We start from the raw sequence: 6000 nt of genomic DNA, 5'->3' as shown, positions 1-6000 counted from the left end.
AGCAAATAGTTCTCAGAAGACCTGAATTGGATTAAACAGCACCTCATGTACAGGTTTCTGAACCTTAATAATGCTGAGGAGTTATCAATCATCAGTCTCTCTGTAGGTCATGTTCAAACACTTTAGAGACTTACTGAATATGACATTTAATGTGTTTTACCTCTGCTAGTTTCTTTAAAGAAAGAGAAAACTACTAATGAACTCTACTAACAAAGGCTGGAGGGAATAAATCAAGATTCACTTATTAAAATAGATTTCTTTGTGATGACACTTAGATAGGCACTTAGTTGTCAATGTGACAGACAGCCTGTCTTCATGTAAGAGGGAGTCCATCATACCATCTGATTATGGTTGACATATTAATATGCTGAGACCCAATGTTCCTTGTGGTCAGTTTGAAGTTACAACCATATGACTGCCTTCTTCCCATCACAAACTGAGAAGCTTTCCATCTGTTTTGAAAGACCACAAATACATACTGAAATCTTTCCTGGGTTCTGCTCTCCTAGGGTGTTAGGACACAAAGATCTCAAGGAGCTGGAAGAGTGTATGGAATCTGGGGAAGAGTGAATAATGCTGAAAAGGGATGCTATGGGTGGATTTTGAATTTTGGAATCAATATCCCCAAAATTTACTCATTAAACCAATAGAAAATGACATTAACATACACAGACACACAAATACATACATACACACACACACACACACACACACACACACACACACACACACACACACACTAGCAATCCAAATTATTTTTCCAGTAAGTCAAACACAACCTGTAGAAATTTCTTTGTAGGAATAAGACTTGGATTACTTAGTGCCACAGTTCTGTTACAATTTAGGGAACACATTGTTATTTTAATTTAGGAGCAGGGGAATTATATATGCACTATGAAAGTGAAATTTCCACATAGCATAGCTTGCTTTACTTATCTGGAGTCACTCAAAGATTCTTCATGGCCATGATCAATTTTATTAAGAATAGGCATTTTATATAGCTACTGGCACCTTTACAGATTGGGCGCAAGTCTACAGCCATGTGTAATAAAACACAGAAGCAAAATAGCTTAGTTGGTAGAGCATGAAACTCTTAATCTCAGGATTGTGGGTTAGACAGCCCCCAATGGGTCCCAAAAGTAGTTGAAAGCTTTCCTGTTTCTCAGCTGGTGGGCGGTCAGAACAAATCTCTTCCATTCATGCTTCCCAAGTAAACACACAGAGGCTTATATTAATTACAAACTGTATGGCCATTAACTCAGGTTTATTACTGAGTAGCTCTTACACTTAAATTAAGCCATAATTCTTATTTATGTTAAGCCATGTGGCTTGGTACATTTTCTCAGTCCTGTCTTCACATCTTGCTTCCTCTGTGTCTGACTGGTGACTCCTGACTCAGCCTTCCTCTTCCCAGAATTCTCCTTGTCTGCTTATCCCACCTATACTTCTTGCCTGGATATTGTGCAATCAGAATTTTATTTATCAACACATTCACAGCATACAGAACAATATCACCCATCATTTTTTCTTCTTTATCTAATCAAAAAGGACAGTTTTAACTTTAACATAATAAAATTATATCTAACAAAAATTATCAAGCAAGAATTACATTTATAATATCTAGTCTATTTATATTTGGCAAATTCAAAGAAAGTATTTTATTAATCCTATATTTGTGAGTCTAGGGTTTCATATTTAACTTATCTTTTATAATAACCTAGGAAAATTATAATCATAACTATCTTGTCTTCAGCTATATCAAAGACCTCAGAAGGATACAAAATTACCTAAGTAACCAAGAAATGCATTGTAAGAAACTTTCAAAATTCTGGAAAGGACAGAGACAGCTGCTTGCCTGAATAGTCATCAAAAGTTCATCTACAATGTTGGGTAATCCTTCTTCGGCCTATAGGTCTAAAGTCTCTCAGTCACCTCTGTGTCCTGTAGAATATCTGGCAGTTTCTTCTGTGAAGAAGTAACCTACAAGATGATCTTGCCTTGCAAATTGCAGTGGTCACCTTCTTATGTATGGGTCCTGTATGTCCAGTTTATACAACATGCTGTCAATCATTTGGCACAAGGGCGCATTTTATGACCAGTGGCTAATTTTTGCCACAAAGAAAGCAAGCTACATATTGAGTTTCTTCAATGACCATCATCTGCCTTGAAGTAATTGGTGCTACCAGCAGCAGACATTTCTTATTGTCCAGAAAATTCTAAGTTTTTAAAACATTTTAAATGATGTATTCTGCAGACATTTGAAGTGTTTGAAGATTACCTACCTAACTGAAATTTATCTATGTATACCTAGAAAAATTAAATTTGATTATCATAGATGACTAATTATTAATCTGTATCTCTTAATTACTAATTACAATTTAAATGGATTATATAATATAATACCTTGAACAAGTGTAGAAATATGTATAGTATAACAAAATTAACTTTAAGTTTTTATCAATAAACTATAATCTATGCCAATGTAAAACATTTTAAACAAGTCTCTCTTTAAAAGTAGATTCAATAATCTACCCACTTATCGTATTTGTATCCTATATTTTTATATCATAACCCCCTTTCTTCTTTTAGAAAGAAGTTGACTATAACCAATAACAATTTGTAACCAACAACCTAAACAAAGACAAACATGCATAATCCAATTTTGGAATTGCAGGCATAGTCTTCGCTGCTACATCCTGTTGATGGGGGTGCTGGTAGTCTTATGGGGATCCAGAAAAAATTTGAGATAATCATCAAGACCTGGAAAGTCCAGCTATAACCTTTGTTGATAGGAATTCAACTGTTCATGTTCTGGCTTGATGAAATATGATCCATTGTAACCTGGAACAAATCCATAGCCTCTCACTACCTGTGGAAATAAAAACAGATACTCCTTTCCAAAGTATCCTTCAATCCTAATTATAAAGTCAGGCTATCTTTAAATTACATATATTGGTTTAACCAAGCAGACTTTATAATTAAATGTTTTTCTACAGTTAAAAATCCCCCAAACAGTATAATCCAGACTCTCTGTGTTATTTCCACTGTTACGTGGCTTGTTTTTATATTAATTTTTACTTTCTCTTTAAAGACTTTACCTTTTAAAACTTGCTATTTCTTTACATAATTGTCTATCCTTCTTTTCTTCTGTTTTCCAAACCTATGTGCATTTTTACACACAATGTAAACTGTTTTGAGTTTTATTTCATCTGACTCTGTCTTATTGTGAATCTATAATCTTTCTCTAACCAGAAAAGATTATAAACTACCAAACTGCATGGCTAGGATCAAGGTAGTAGCCTTGGCTGCTGGATCTGCCCACCTTAGATTCCCAATATGGTGGAGGAAATTCACTGCCAGCTCTGGGAGCATTGATTTCCACTGACTATGAAAGTTGTTGGGTCCATGCCTCCATCCAGCAATGTGTAGTACAGAATTTTTTTTCACTAGCAAAAGCTATATCCATCATACACCATGCTGCATGGCTTGAAGAATCCACTGTGTACAGTGACAGTAGTCTACCATGGTGCACTCAAGCAGTGAACTCGTCATTCTGTAGCTCAACTCCACATGCCATGGCATCTCTATATCTCAACGCTCATGAGACAAGAAGTAGAAATCTGACACTGCAGCTGTTCCCTGAGACAGAGCCTGCCAGAACCAGACTGGACTAGGAGAGCCTGCCAACACCTGTCTAGACCAGGACGTGAGTCTTTATCTTCATACCTGAACACTCCAGCCCATAGGCTTTGGGACCAGGGCCACAACTCTGCACTCCTGCACCCCCACCCATTGCAGTTCCAGTTTCAGGCCAGTTTGAAGGCAATCCTCCTACAAACAGGACAGACTACCACTATCCCCCATAGACCCTGTAACCCAAGCCCCACCTCCCCAAATCCCACCCACTTTCAGAGACTGCAACTCTTCCCTGAGACAGAGCCTGCCAGCACCCAACTGAACTAAGAGGCCAGCTGGCATGCAGACTTCCTGCAGATAGGTCAGATTACCACCATCTACCACAAGCTAAGACTGCAGCTACTCCCTGAGACAGAGCCCACTAGCACCAATTGGACTATGAGCTGCTCCCTAAGACAAAAATTTCATCAGCATCAACTAGACCAAGAGCTCCCACTGGATCAAGAATATCAATCAGACCGAGAGGCTCCCTTAGACACAGACACCTCCTGCACAAAGTGGATCAAGAGATAGGTAGAGGCCAGTGAAAAAAATGCAGTCAACAACATATAAACCAATATGGCTCTATCAGAACCTACATCAGCAAGACTTTAAAATCCCTACACAGAAGAAACAGAAAATATCTACCATAAAATGACTTTAAGAAGACATTAAAGATCTTAAAAGCAGAAATGAAAAAAAATCCTTAAAGAAATCAAGGAAAAGCCAAACAAAAAATGGGAAGAAATCAGCAAATCCCTTGATAGCCAAGAGAAAGCAATTAAACAAGTGAGGGAAACAGTTAAAGATTTCAAAACTGAAATGGAGTCAATAAAAAAGACACAAATTGAGGTAATGCTGGAAGTGGAAAATCTGAGTAAGTGAACAGGAACTACTGATGCAAGAATAACCAACAAAATGCAAGAGATGGAAGAGCAGATCTCTGGCTTTGAAGATACAGTAGAAGAAATAGATTCATCAGTCAGAGAAAACACTAAAACCAACACCAACAAAGTCATGACCTAAAATGTCCAGGACATTTGGGACACCGTAAAAAAACAAAAAACAAAACCAAAAAAAAAAAAAACCATAAGAATAATAGGGATTGAAGAAAGAGAAGAATACCAACTCAAAGGCACAGAAAATATATTCAACAAAATCATAGGAGAAAAATTTTCCAACATAAAGGAGGAAATGCCAATAATACAAGAAGGTTACAAAACACCAAATAGACTGGATCCAAAAAAGGACCCCTTGCTACATAATAATCAAACTACTAAATATAAAGAATAAAGAAAAAAATATTAAGAGCTGCAAAGGAAAAAGCCACGTAGCGTATTAAGGCAGACCCATAAGAATATCACCTGACATCTCAATGGAGACTCTAAAAGCCAGAAGACCCTTGACAGATATTCTGCAGATATTAAGAGACCATGGATGCCAAGCCACACTATTATACCCAGAAAAATTTCAACCAACATAGACAAAATATTTCATGATATAACCAGATTTAAACAATATCTCTCCACAAATCCAGTCCTACAAAAAGCACTTGTAGGAAAAATCCAACCTAAGAAAGTTAGATACACTCATGAAAACAGAGGCAATAGATAGTCCCATACCAACAAATACCAAAGAAGAGAAACATACAACACTACTACTAAAAATAAAAGGAATTTACAATAACTGGCCAATAATATCTATAAATTTCAATGGTCTCAATTCACCTATAAAAGACACAGGCTAACAGAATGGATATAAAAACAAGACCCATCCATTTGCTGCATACAAGATATACACCTCAACTTCAAAGACAGACACTATCTCAAAATAAAAGGCTGGGAAAAGACATTCCAATCAAATGGATTTAAGAAGCAAGCTAGTGTAGCCATCCTATTATCTAATAAAATAGACTTCAAACTAAAATCAATTGAAAGAGATTGGGAAGGACACAGGGAAAATCTGACAAGATGAAGTCTCAGTTCTGAATATTTATGTCCCAAATACAAGGGCACCAACATTCATGAAAGAAACATTACTAAAGCTTAAATCACACATCAAACACCATACACTAGTTGTGGGTGACTTCAACACTCCACTCTCACCAGTAGACAGGTCTGCCAGACAGAAACTTAACAGAGAAATAAGGGAACCAACAGATACTACAACTCAAATAGACTTAATATATATCTACAGAATATTCCATGCTAACATAAAAGAATATACCTTCTTTTCAGCACCCCATTGAACCTTCTCTAAAATCAACCACATGCTTGGTCACAAAGCAAATCTCAACAGATAAAAAAAAAATGAAATAATCTCCTA

This window comes from Onychomys torridus, chromosome 1 (genome assembly GCF_903995425.1).
Source record: "Onychomys torridus chromosome 1, mOncTor1.1, whole genome shotgun sequence".
In the NCBI taxonomy this organism is placed as follows: Eukaryota; Metazoa; Chordata; class Mammalia; order Rodentia; family Cricetidae; genus Onychomys; species Onychomys torridus.
Note: the sequence above shows the minus strand (reverse complement) of the source record.